The sequence below is a fragment of the Rhinolophus sinicus genome, chromosome 2 (assembly GCF_057876585.1).
Source record: "Rhinolophus sinicus isolate RSI-liver-muscle chromosome 2, RSI-T2T, whole genome shotgun sequence".
Taxonomy (NCBI): domain Eukaryota; kingdom Metazoa; phylum Chordata; class Mammalia; order Chiroptera; family Rhinolophidae; genus Rhinolophus; species Rhinolophus sinicus.
In genome coordinates this window covers 2,891,295-2,905,926 of record NC_142502.1, presented here as the reverse complement: position 1 = coordinate 2,905,926, position 14,632 = coordinate 2,891,295, and the positions used below count along the sequence as shown (strand labels likewise).

The following is a 14,632-nucleotide window of genomic DNA, read 5'->3' as shown; positions in this document are numbered from 1 at the left end:
AAAAACATTTGTTGAATGAATGGGTGACAAGCAGGAAGGAAAACTGACGATGTAGACAAAAACCTATAGGGAGAGTTCTCTAAAAGGAACTCATTATCAGAGCACTGGCACAGATCCCAAGTGACAGGTGGGAGGATGCAACATGGACAAATGAATGTGATTTAGAACACAATGGGGATTTTCTGGTGGGGCATCGCCAACACAAACTTCTAGGAAACAGCCCAGTCGATGGGCATCGCGAAGGAAAAGCCAGATAAGGGCTTATTAAACAACAACAAGAGGTGCCCACACGCACCCCCACCCCCATGGTACTGTGCCTCCCTATACTGAGTTTTCCAAAGGCATGAGAAGAAGAACCTTCCAGAATCTGTGTGTGGGCATCATAGCGATATTTCCCCCAAGGCCCCATCCAAAAGGTTAAATGTAATGAATAGATGGAGTCTGAATTTTAACAGAACGTATTTGATGCTAAAATTTCACGGAAAGTTCTATATAGTGTTTGATCATTTTAACCTTCTGTCAAAATCGATTCTGTCGCGGTATCACTCTCAGGACTGGCCCTGAGATCAGCGGACTCAATGAAGTACTTGTACAAACCAGGAAGGGGATGGCGAGATGGCACCCTGAACTTCCCAGAAGTGAAACAGGTGGCCATCTACGATAGAACACCTTTACTAGCACCAAGTAACACATCTATAATTTTTTAAATTATTATTTTTTACTAAAGATCCTCACCGGGCTAAGAAATCCCTGCGTGACCGTGTTCCTCTGCTCTTTGTAATCCATAAATGCTGTGGAAAATTCCAGGAAAGTCTATGTCCTCCTTCATCAGAGGTTTAATTCTATGGATGTTGAATCATCGGCACATGTAAGAAGATGGTAAACATTTTTGCTTCTGTTTTACTCTTACAGCAACTGAGTCACCAAGACCTGTTAATACGGAATTTGGAAGCATTCCCAAAAGACAGCCATTTCATCAGTACCGTCAAACTGATCAGAACAATGGCCTATGCTCACAGATAAGGCCAATGAACAGGCTGCTAAGTGTGCCTTCTGCTCTGCTTGTCGGGGCCCTGGGCGAGCTCTGTGGGTCAGCCTTCTTCAGAAGCCACGCCTTTCCTTTGGGGACAATGTATTGTGCGTGTTCCCGGAAAGCTTCTCCAGCAGAAGCCATGCTATCCTTCCATTCGTGTTCCAAGCGCTCCAGGAGCAGTTCCCTCCTAGGAGTGAGTCAACACCTACAGAAGATGCATCCAAGACACCAGCCCGGTGGGTTGGGCTGGTGCGAGGAGGAAGCAGAGCTTCAGCCCAACACCCACTGAAGCAGGACAATCCTGGAGGATGCTGGAGCCAGCAGACGGCTGTCAGTGCATTCAGCACTCTTTGTGAACACCCTTAAATTCTGACAAATAAGATGTAAAAGCAGAATCGATAATATGGTATGCTTGATTCAGCGTTAGACCACATTTTAGTGTAGCCAGGTGGTGACAGAAGCCATTAAGAAGAAAAACAACAAAAGGATAACGTTAAAAGGAGGAAATCCAATCCATGAGCCTAATTGCTTTTGTGAACAAGGGAAGACGCCATTTTTCAGTGTAATAGTGGCTCATTAGAGGATGGGTTGGAAACCATCGCAGAAGACTTCAGAGCTGCCCTTTCACCAAATATTCTTGCAATCCTAAATGTGCATGGACAAGCACACATATTCACGGACGGGCATAAAATGAGGTCCACCCATGAAGGCACATCCTGCACACTTAGGTGTGAATGCATGCCTGCCCCTTGCTTTATGGTTCTGTGATGAACCCTGGGGTCCTGACACAGCTTGTGTCTGAAGTCCCAACTGTAAAACTCTGTCACTGTAAGTGATGGGGAATGGGTGCTTGGACAATATTTCCTGATTTGATTTCCCCGGGGGTCTGCCTCTCCTGAGTGTTGGCTGCTTCTCGCCTTTGCCGCTGTGTTTGTTGTTTGAGGTCTCTTACCATAGGTACAGCTATCATTTGGCTGTTGCTCAGGGAGATGCTGTGGCCAAGCCCCCAGAGTGGCTTTTTGGTTTGTTGTAAACATTATGGTGAGCAGTGAATTCTTGCAGTGACAACATTTAAAATTACACATAAAGAGGGCAGGGTACAACAGTTTCTAAAACAAAGGAATGTAATGTCATATACATGTGGTAGAAAGAGAAATTACCAGGTTTTTTGTCAATAAAATCATAAACTATATTTGTATGTGTTCTTTTGTTTTCCACACGTTTTGGCCAGTGCCTGTTAGGAAACCCTTAGAGAGAAGACTAGATATTAGCCATTTGCACAAGAACACAGATAGGAGCATAAGCATGGTGGATGGACCCGCTGCTCTCTGGTTTTTGTGGCCCTTAGCATTCTCACACAGCTGGACCTGGGTGGCTCTTCCCCACATCAGCCCTCTCCCCGCATCAGCCCTCTCCCCGCATCAGCCCTCTCCCCCATCAGACCTCGCCTAAACTCAGGGATCTGTGGCACTTCCTCCTCCAGTAAATGCTATTATGTGTGCTTCAGGAAGGTTGTGGAAAATGTAAAGTACTTTGGTGTTAAGGAGATGGTCGTGAATGCATGAGAACTAAAACAATGGTTCGTTGAAATGACACAGAATTCTCTCTATTCCAAGTTTTAGCAAACCCAAAACAGCCCAGAGCAGGGCTGTCTCCACCACCTTCACCTTCCTTTCAGTCCACCCCCAGGTTCGCCTACCCCCCACCTCCATCCTGCTGCCCCTTAAAGCAGCTGTGCCCACCACCCCCCAGCTCCCAGACAAGGCCCAGAGGCAGGCTGCTACCCTGTGGTGGGGGTGGGGGGAGGGGGGAGGGGCGTGCCTTTTGTGAGAAAGCTGTATATTCGTGATACTTGGGAAGGTTCTTAACTATGGAATCCAAGTTACCAAACTGAGGGATCCTGAAGTGGTTCTTTAAAATAAAGATGGTATCACAACCCCGTGTTTCACTCTATAAGAAAAGAAGAATTGCAAAATCGAGAAGTTCACGAAATAAAAGGTTTGCTCTGAACGATCACCCCCTCCAGTGGGACAAACTTCAAATATCTCGAACCAATTTGACTCCCACAAATTTCATTAGCAAGATGCCATTCTCCACGCTGATGTTTATCGCTGGGCAGTGATGCCAAGGGGCCGGCCTTAGACGGACTTCTCCACAGTATGAAATGGAGATTGACTAACACTGTGCACTGCGTCAGCTACATCTCCTCTGAATCCCTCTGTACTGACCCTCACAGCCCTCCTGTGAGGCATGCTGGCTCCGCCCTACAGACAGGAGTGGTGAAAGGTGGCAGGGATAGGATACAACTTTCCAAAGTACTCCTTCTTACATTGCTTTTTCTTTAAAGTCGTATCAATTAATTTTTTTTTAAATGTTATGTTGCGCATTAACGAAAAATCAAAAGCCAAAACTAAAACAACACTCCCCGCCCCCCACTGGCACTGCTTATGCAGGACACGTATGTAAAATTACAGATTGTATATGTACGGAATTCACAGAGAATTCACATAGTCATCACAGTCTCTGATTTAAACATGGGCGTTTCCATGGGCGAAACTGTGTGACTTCGGTCAGGTCACATAATGTGTGACATTCGGTGTCAGGACCTTTCAGATGGCTAACACAACACTAACCCCAGCGTGTGTGAATGAGCGCCCTGCACACAGTGTGTCCGCAGCACACGGTAACGACACTGCCCAGAAGGAGGCCGTGCAAGCATTTGTCAGGCATGCAGGAGGCTTTCATGTCTCTCAGGGAGAATCACGGCTTATTTGCCTTTGATGCATGACAGGATTTTATTTGCAGGGCACGTGAACTACAGTGTTGAGTGTCCCCTCCGTGTCAGATCCTACCGTCCTCTGTTGGTCACACAGCAGAACCAGCAGAGGTTGCATTTGAACCCAGGTCTCACACGCCAAGGCTCACGATCCTTCCTCCATGAGCCAGTTTGTATTTCATTTCAGTGTTAAACAGTCCCAGCCCAGGCCCCGTCTGCCACTATGCAGGGACCACTGCTAACCTCCCCAGGGGCTTCTAAGGCCATCTATCAGATGGTCTCATCCAAAGCGGAAGTGAACAGTGTCTGGCCCAGGCTGCTCACTCACTGTTCCTCTGGCACATCTCTCAAGTACTCACATCAAATGTTGCCACAGATTGCCGCCATTCTCTCCTGCCTGGCTTCTGGGGTCCCAGCCTTCAGCCTCGCCCTTCTGAAGTTCCTTTCCCTGATAAAAGCACAGTGAGATCCACAGGTGGCAAATGTGATCGGACTACCTGGTGGCTCTCAGGGACAAATGCAGGCTTGTTGGCAGCCTGGAGGGCTTCCTGCACTGTCCAGCCTCACCTCCCCGCAGCTTTAGACTCCTGGTGCCCCAGACAGCTGGCCCACCCGGTCTCCTTCTCGCCTCCACGCCCAACTCCTGCTACAGGTCAGCCCGCTGCCCTCAGGAGGCCTGCCCTGAGCCCCAGTAGCAGCTGCCACCCCTACCTTCCCCTCCCAGTTCATTTCCCCACGTTATCATGAAGTGGCCTGGCCACCTGTCCTGCTGGGTTGTAAACCCTGAGTCAGTCTTGTTTACCATTTTATTGTACGAGTTCAAAACAAGCACTCAATAAGTACTTACTGAATTAATGAATTTTAATTATATCCTTTACACTTTTTGAATGCACACCAAATGAACTCATAGGCAGGCATCTTACGTCATCCCTTAAAGTCCTTATAATGAATCATTTCTTGAATATGTCCCTTTTGGTTCAGTGGTTTTAGGGTAAAAGATGTGATTTTCAAAAGTATCTAATTAGTGGCAGGACTCACCCACGCATACAAATCTGATCCCGGGGCTTTCACGAGAGTCCACTAACGCAAACGTGCAGGAAGGTAATGCAGGGTGACAGCCGGGAGATGTGAGAGACCCAGCACCGAACCCAGAGCGTTAGCCTGTGGGAGAGAGGACCATGAACCCGCCTCGTAGGTGCTGTGAGGTTGTGCAGGGGCCTGAGGCTGGGAGACGTCTGCTCCATTCTCTTCTGCTCAGAGGAGGTGGACCAAAAGTTTAGCTTGTACCTTAGGGTACAACTTCATAGCAGACTGCCACACTGTGAAGAGGTAGAGCCACCCCCATGTCTTTCCGGTGTCTGAATGAGGACAGGATTCGTGATTAGGCCTCTGGCACGTCCAGTACGATGATCGTTCGGCCGTTACAAAGACTTCTTCCTCTGGCTGGCATGGGCTCTGCCTTCTGCCTCACTGGCCCAGCAATCACGGGTGTCCCACTGGGCACACTTCACGAGCACAGTCATGGGGTCCCACGGCCCTCTCTCGTCTGCTGGTCTTCCGCCTGCCTTGGGGCTCGAACTCCCAGAGGTCAGGTGCATCTGGAGAAGTGTTTCTCCTCAACACCTTAGTGCAGAAAGCATTTTCTTAGCAGCAACACACACGGCACACAACCAAGGCCTGCTGATCTCGCACAGTAGATTTCGTGTTTAGGAGAAAATGCACATCTGAAACTACCTCGGCATCTTGGTTACGTAGGAGCAATCCCTCCCTCCTGTCCTAGTAGAATAAACACTCTTAGACGGGGGGAAAGTATTGTCCAATACAACCAGAAGAAGTGGAGGAAGACTGCCTTCTATTTCCAAATTCCACCTGGACCCATGGCTGCTGTGCTGCAGACGCAAGTATGCTGCATATTTACAGTTTGCAGAAACCAGTCGAACCCTCTCTCACCGCGTTACCATCATAGAGGATAGAAGAGGTCTGGACAATGAATAGCCTAAATGATATACCAATTCCAGGCATCGCATTTTAATTTCAACAAAGCATTATGTTCCCTAACTTGTTTTAAGTGTCAAATCAATGGATCAGTGATTTCTTTACTTACTTGCTTTAGAGATTTGAGTTTACTATGAATAGCTATACAATATTTAGTTCAGATTTTTATTGGTTTGGGGGAATATTACGTGAAATCATGAGTTATGTGAAACATTTAAAATTGCAGTGAAGTTTTTAGACTACGAAAAGCAGACAAGCATAATACCCCATATTATCATCATGGTTTCTTTCTACACTATCATCTAAAAAACCTGTAACTATTGTAAGAGTCTAGACTAATTGGTTTTGAAGACATGATTTGTTTGAACAATGCTCACCACTCTAAAAGAACAGTCTTATATTCTCCACATCTTGGCACCAATTAAACTGATCTCAGGGTTAATTTTTTTTCTGGGGCCAATTAACTTCAGGCAAGGAGGTGAAATAATACATCCATGGGTACTTGGTTAAATAGTTTTCAGACTTCCAATAATGCCTGCTGTTCCCGTGATGCTCATAAAACTTTTTAGAAGTCCACCCCCCCCAGTTATACACAATTATCTGAAATTGACTTAATATTTCACTTTTCTAAATTGTATTCGGAATTGCATAAATCTAGTTTGAAGTACAGTTGACCCTTGAACAACACAAGTTTCAACTCTACAGGTCCACCTATATGTGAACTTTTTTCAATAAATACACAGCTTGCCCTCTATATCTCTGGTTTTCACATCTGTGGATCCCACCGACCACGGTTGGGAAACAGTATGTTTTCTGTTGGGAATCCACAGACACAGCCCATCCTGTGCATTGTCCTATGCCATTTTATATAAGGGACCTGAGCATCTGTGGATTTTGGTATCTGTGAGGGTCCTGGCACCCATCCCCCTCAGATACCGAGGGGTGACTACAGTGAAGTTTTGGGGAAGTCAAAAGTTACGCATGGATTTTCAAGTGCCTGAGTGTTGTTGGCACCTCTAGTCCCAGCATTGTTCAAGGGTCAGCTGTAAATATTTTACTTTTAATGGATAGAAGTGGAAACCTCTCACAAAATCGTAGAAGACTGTATGCAATAATGTTACATAATACATAATTCAAGTCACTATAAATGTAACATAAACCAGAATGAAAAAGGTAGTTCATTATATAACAGGATTCCTGAGTTTGGGGCTAGTGCACAGGCATATCTATTTATAAGTTAATTAAATACGGAGACAAACCTACAAAATCAGAGAAGTAGGGAATCCTTTTATTTTTTAAAACATTACCCTCAGCCTTATAATTAAGCAATTTTCAGGCCATTATACACCATGTTTAAACGTAGTAACTACAGACAACCTGAGTGAGTGCAGCCCACTTCAATTAGCACAATGGAAACAAAGAAGAGAGGGAGAGGCCTGTGAAGAAGTCAGAAGGAATCTGCCAGTGAATGGAGCACCAGGCAGATGCAAAAGCAATGCTACTGAGTCACATACAGCTAGAGCTTCGAAGTCACTGCTCCCAACGTGTCCTCTAGCGGAGCCAGGGGGTGCCGAGAGCAGCCCTGGGGCTGGGACATCAGCCTTTCTCTTGGGGCTGAGGGGCTGTGAGAAGCCACTTCCCTGTGGACTGAATTTCCTCACTGATAAAAAAGGAGGAGCTTGCACTCCACAGCCTCTGAGTTCCTGTCCGTCTACAAGCTTCTCTGAGTGAAAAACTACTCCCTCCAGTAGGGTTTGGTTTTGTTTTTCAAACTATCCGGGACAGAGGATGGATGGAAAGCCCTAAATGTTGACAGTGAAGATGCAAAATCAGAACAAAATCAGGCTCCAAAACAGAACAAAAACCCACTCATTGAGAACGTCAACTTGCTAAAAGCAGAGTTGTAACAAGTTGGCAGCTTTCCCCCGTGTTTGCTGTAGCTTTCAATTCAAGCAATTATGGGATCACCACACCACATACACACCCCAGGAATAAATCACACACACCCTAGGAATAAATCCTTTATTTGAAAATGAAGTCATTAGAAAACAATATTTATTTTATGGCCCCATTTCTATACCACATTTTCCCCGGAAGTGAACAATGTTTCTATGTGGAAACATAAATGAGGGTGTTTTTCCCCTACGGTAAACAATATGCATAATACTAAGAGTACGTCATTTAGAGACCAACTTTCTGCACAGCAACGTTAGGAACTCTGCGGACTCCTCTCCCAGTGAAACTGGTAAAAAGTATTTTAAAAAAAAATACCTAAAGCTTCTGGAAACTTGCCTAAGGGCACACAGCAAAAAAAGAAGCATTTATTCAAGAAAATCTACAGACATTTGTTGAGAATGGCAGATACGTATGGTATTTGAACTGAAGTGTCATCTTCACTCCCTCCTCCCAGCTCAGCAAGCTGGAGACTCTACTCCAGGTGGTTGCAGCCAAGAACACAGGGCTCTCTGCTCCCCAACTCTTAATCTCAGGGCTTTCTCCCCGAGAGAAGCAGACTTCAGTGTTTCTTATTCTGCCCCCAGCTGCTCGTATCCCAGGTAAGTGCAGTGGTGAGGTGGGACCTCCTTCTTCTGCCCAGACTCCACTCATGAAATAGAGGCTGTCGTGTGGGGTGGCCTGTGGGGCCTCTAGTCCCGCTCCCCACACAAGAACGCAGGACATGGTGAGGCCAAAGAGGAACACCCACGGAGCCATAGGTAGGAGAGTCATACCACTACAGTCTCACTGGAGGCTGGAGTCACGTGACCTTCAACCTGCTGTCCGCTTCTCTGCCTGCCAAACAACCGACCAACTCTCGACTCCCAACTCCCGACTCGACTCACTCCCCAACGAACGCAGCCGCGGCAGTTATATCAGTGGCTAATTGGCTAACTGGTAACAGCTGATGGTCAATTAGCCACAGCTGACGGCCATCTACTACTCGAGTCAGCACCTTTCCACGTAAGGCCGAGAGCCTGGAAACCGTTCTCTGGGACTCTGTCTCCACAGAGGCCCTGCCTTGGATGTGGTGTGCTGAGAACATGGGGCCCTAGTCACCTTCCCAAACTTTGAGATGGTGGTTCCATGCCAGGAGAGGCAAGCAAAGAGGACCCCAAACTGCTGCCTGCCCCTCCTCCCCAACACGTGCACAGCTCCTAGAGCACAGATTTCACTTAGAGAGAAGTTTACCACTGCCCCAGCCAGCCCCAGCCCTAGAGCCCAGGTTCATTGATTTGCCTGTTTGGGGTGGGGGTAGGAAGCAGGATATAAAACAAATCACTCCTATATCTTCCCAAAGGAACTGACTTCATTCACAACAGAGCCTGGAGAAGTTTAACATGAGGGCACTCTCGAGAACAGTGGAGGTTACAGTGAAAGGCAACTGGGAAAAGATTTCTGATGTTAATGAGAGACAGCCTAGAGCTGGCTCATAGGACAGAGCCGGGGGTAAGGCTGCTGGCAGGATCCCTCCTAGGGTCAGAATACTAATAGGACCTAGAAACTGTTCCTTCAAAGGAGCCAGAATTTATTTGGATTTTTTTTGTAAATCAATTTATGCCTAGGACATTGTTGAGAACAACTGAACAATCAGCCAGCAAGGCAATTGTGGAGTTTAAAAGCTGTGTGTAGTCAAGGAAAAGAGAGAGAGAGCCCCACCAGCACCACTATCGCCCCAAGGTGACTGTGGGCACACCGGAATCCGTGCCTCCCTGAGGGGCAACAGCAGAGGCTTACACTATGTGTGTGCGCATGTGTGTGCATGTGTAAGAGTGTGTGTGTGCGTGTATGTGTGCGTGTGTGTGTGTGTGTGTGTGTGTGTGAGAGAGAGAGAGAGAGAGAGAGAGAGAGAGAGAGAGAGAACAGGGCTTCACTAAAATAATCCAGCTAGTAACAAATAAATAAGCAAATACAATAACAAGTTTTGGGTGGAGGGAGAACCAATATCCAGACTTGTTACAATATATTATCTGAAGTGTCCAGTTTCCAACAAAAAAAATTATGAGGCATGCAAAGAAACAGGAAAGTATGATCCACACACTGGGGAGTGGAGAGTGAGGGAAAGCAAAAAATAAACAGGCAACAGAAACTGCCCGTGAGAGTGACCAGATGTGAGATTTATCAGGAAATTTCAAAGTAGCCATTATAAATACGCTCTCCAAACTAAAGAGAACAATGATTAAAGAGTAAAGGAAGGTATAAGGACAATTGTTGCATCAAACAGAAAATATCAATGAAGAGAAATTATGAAAAAAAGGTGGAAATTATAGAGTTGAAAAGTACAATAAAGTATTGACTAGAGGGTCTCAACAGTAAATATGAACTAGCAGGATAAAGAATTAACAAACTCGAAGATATTGGTAGAGATTAGGCAAACTAGAGAGAAAAAAAGAATGAAGAAAAAAATGAACAGAGTCCCACAGAAAAGTGGGGTACAATTAAGCATAGCAACATACATATAATGGAAGTGCCAGAAGAAGAGAGAGAAAAAAGAAGAAAAAAATATGCAAATAAATAATTGCTGAAACTCCCCTAATTTATTGAAAAAAAAGTAACCTACACACTTAGGAAGCTCAATGAACTAAAAATCTGATCAACTCAGAGACCCACAAACAGATATTATAGTAAAAAAACGCTGAAAGCAAAGACAAGGAGAAAAATCTTGAAAGCAGCAAGAGAAAACCGATGCACATACAAGAAAACCCTGCAGGTTAACAGCTGACATTCCATCAGAAACAATGGAGGCCAGAAGGCAGTGGAATAACATATTCAAAATGCTCAAAGGAAAACAAATGCTGACAAAGAATTCTATATCTAGCAAAGGTGTACTTCAAAAATAAAAAGGAAATAACACTCTTCCTAAAGCAAAACCTGAGATAATGTGACACTAGCAGACCTGCTCTATGAGAAACACGAAAGGAAGTTTCATACAGTCTTGATGCTGAAGACTGTAACTCTAATCCACATGAGCAAAGACCACCCGTAAAAGTCATTACATAATTATAAAAAATATAAAAATAAACGCGTATTTTCCTCCTTTCTTAACCTACTTAAAAAGCTCCTTTTAAAATAATTGTATAAAATAATAGGTACGTAATGTATTGTTGGGCCTCTAACATAAAGAAATATAACAGAAGTGCAGGGACAGTCTTCGTCCAGAGTTGCCATGGTTTTCTACTTCAATAGCGCTTGGATGGAACTGGCATTCGTCCCCCAGCCCTCTGGTCACTCAGATCTAGCTCTCCAGACAGCGCGCTCGGACCACCCCAAGGTTCCCGCCAGTGCCCCAGCGCCATGCAGCCACTGACACCTCTGCTTAGCCGCCCACCAGGACCACCGTGTCCCCCTCACAGGTGCGCCTGAACTGCCACCAGGACATGGAGGCAGCCATCAAACGCCACGTCAACCTGAGCTCTACGCCTCCTACATCTACCTGTCCATGTCTTACGACTTTGACCACGATCATGTGGCTTTGAAGAACTTTGCCAAACATTTTCTTCACCAATCTCATGAGGAGAGGAAACATGCTAAGAAACTGATGAAGCTACAGAACCAGCAAAGTGGCCGAATCTTCCTTCAGGGTGTCAAGAAACCAGACTGTGACGACTGGGAGAATGGGTTGAATGCAGTGGACTGTGCGTTACAGTTGGAAAAAAGTGTGACTCAGTCACTGCTGGAATTGCACAAACTGGCCATTAACAAAATTGATGTCCATTTGTATGATTTCATTGAGACTCATTACCTGAATGAGCAGTTGAAACCCATCAAAGAATTGGGTGACCACATAACCAATTTACGCAAGATGGGGGCCCCTGAATGTGGCATGGCAGAGTATCTCTTTGACAAGCACACCTGGGCAACAGCAATAGGAGCTAAGCCTTTGGCTGGCTTCCAGTAGCCACAGGGTGGCTTCCTGGTCACCAAAGCAGTTCATACATGTTGGGGTTACCTTTACCTTTCTGTAGGTTGTACCAAATCATCTACTTACGTTCTTTCATTTGTACCATTTCTTCAACTAAAGTAATTTGTTACCCCCCCAAAAAAAAGGTGTAGTATATTTAGCATTAACATCACAAAGTAAATGGGTGTAGACAAAGCTGTAATTGCTAAGGAAACAATGACAGGTGATAAAGCAATAATTATAAAAATATATTATTGGGTTTGTAATATAATTGATGTAATATATGACAATAATACAATAAAAAGGGGGAAGAGAATAGAGCTACATAGGAGGAACATTTCTATATCCCACTGGAATTAAGCTAGTATAAATTGAAAGCTGCTTCTGATAAGTTAAGAAGTATATTACCAAAAATAATCACTAAAAATTAACTCAAAAATATAGAGTGACCATTTCACACCCACTAGAATGGTTGTTATCAAATCAAAAACAAAACGGAAAAAAACAAAGGGTGGGGAGAAATTGGAAACTTTTTCATTGCTCGTGGAAATGTAAAATGATGCAGCCTCTATGGAAAATGACTTGATGACTTCTCAAAAATTTAAACAGTTGTACTTCTGTGTATACACCCAAAAGAAGTGAAAGCAGAGACTCAAACAGGTATCTGCACCCACTGTTCACAGCAGCGTTATTCACAACAGCCAAAAGGTAGAAGCAACCCAAGTGTCTGATGATGGATGAATGGATAAAAAAGAAAAGTCCATACATACAATGGAATAGTGTTCACAATGGTTAACATGGTATATTTTATGTTATGTATATTTTACACAGTAAAAAAGAATTCATTGTGACCACAGAGGAAGATAAAGAGAAAACCTCCCAGTATTGCTCAGTCACTACTCCTGCTGAGAACACTGAGTATTCATTCCTATCAACCCTAGAATAAGCACCTCAGAAAATTATTTTATTCCTCAGGCTTAACTTTATTAAGTGAATCTCATGAAGTGAATCCCTCCTTTCCCTTCAACCTCCCAACTCCTTATTATTGGAAAAAAAAAAAAAAGCCACATTTCCTCGGTAGCTAACTGAGTGCTGATTTAAGTGTGATGAATGCCTCCCCTAAACATCAGGGAGATTACTCAGTAATACCACTAGTTGCACAAGGTACCCTTGTTTGAACAGCCACGGGAGAAGCAGCGGACTCCTTGGATCGATTTAGCATCTCCTCCATCTCTGCAGAAACACTTGTGTTAAGCCTTAAATTCTAGTCTGTTTCCCAGGGTTATAAAAAATGAAAACTGGGAGAAAGAACCCTAACATCGACTACCACCTATGGAGAAAGCAGGAGACCCAGACTCGATCCATATAGAGGGATCACTACTTCTAATCATAAATGTGTAAAGTGGCCTGATATAGTAGAAAGAGAGAGGGGTTTGACATCAGAAACAACAACAACAACAATAGAGTGAGAAAATCATTAATGAAACTAAAATGTTACATTAGGAAATGACATAAGATATATAGAAAAAGAGACATAAGATATATAGACATAAGCTATATAGAAAACAAAACAAAAGAGACATAAGATATATAGAAAACAAAAAGGAAAATAATGGACACAAATCCAGCTATATTAATAATAACATTAAATGTTAATGGATTAAATAATACAGTCAAAAGGAAGAGATTGTCAGACTGGAAAAAATAGCATAATCAAACTATTTGTTGTCTACAGAAGACACACATTAGATCTGAAACTACAAATAGACTTAAAGCAAATGGTTGAAAAAGATATATCATGCAAACAGCAACCACTGGAAAGCTGGATTGACTAGACTAATAGCAGACAAAATAGTCTTTAAAACAACAACAAAAAATGTTACTACAGATAAAGAGGGGCATTTTATAATGATAAAATGGTCAATCCATCAGGAAGATGTAACCATTACCAATATATGTGGAGAACAGAGCACAAAAAAATACATGAAGCAAAACTGACAGAAGTGAAGAGAGAAACAATTCAACAATAATAGTTAGAAACTTCAATACCCCAGTTTCAATAATGAATAGAACAATGAGACAGAGATCAACAAGAAATAGGACACTTAATACTATAAACCAAATAAATCTAACTTTTATCAATAGCACATTCCACCAAACCACAGCAGAATATACATTTTTCTCAAGAGCATATGGAAAGATTCTCCAGGATAGACCACATTCTAGGCAATAAAACAACCTCAATAAATTCAATAGAATAAAAATAATAGAAAGGGTTTTCTCTAGCCATAATGGAAAAAAATTAGAAATCAATAACACGGAGAAATTTGGAAAACTCACAAATAGGTGAAAATACAACAATCTACTCTTAAACAACTGATAGGTCAAAGAAGAAATAAAAAGGAAACTGGAAAACACTTCAAGATGAATGATACAGACACATCATCATACCCAAACTTATGTAATGCAGCCAAGGCAGTGTTTAGAGGGAGATTTATAGCTGTAAATGCCTGTATTAACAAAGCAGAAAGATCTCAAATCAATAACCTACCCTTCCTCTTAAGACACTGGAAGGAGAGCACACTAAATCTAAAGTGCAGAAGGAAGGTAATCATAAAAATTAGAGTGGAAAATAATGAAACAGAGAACAGAAAAACGATAGAGAAATTCAATGAAGCTGAAGACTGGTACATGTTTATAGCAGCATTATTCACAATAGCGAAAAGGTGGAAATAGTCCCAATATCCATCAAGTGAAGACTGGATAAACAAAATGTGGTCTTCCCATAAAATAGAATATTATTCATCCATAAAAAGGAATGAAGTACTGATCCTTGCCACAACATGGATGAACCTTGAAAACATTATGCTCTGTGAAAGACGATGGTCACAAAAGATCACATACCATGGGACCATATACTATGGGACCCATC

General features: G+C 43.4%; 1 protein-coding gene and 1 pseudogene across 3 annotated transcripts in view; one reads left to right on the top strand and one right to left on the bottom strand.

Annotated features, from left to right (window-relative positions):
* Nucleotides 1-14,632, bottom strand: part of PDE10A (phosphodiesterase 10A) — a 475,244-nt gene that overhangs the window by 255,743 nt on the left and 204,869 nt on the right. The window lies entirely within an intron of this gene.
* Nucleotides 8,444-12,637, top strand: LOC148758732 (ferritin heavy chain pseudogene; annotated as a pseudogene).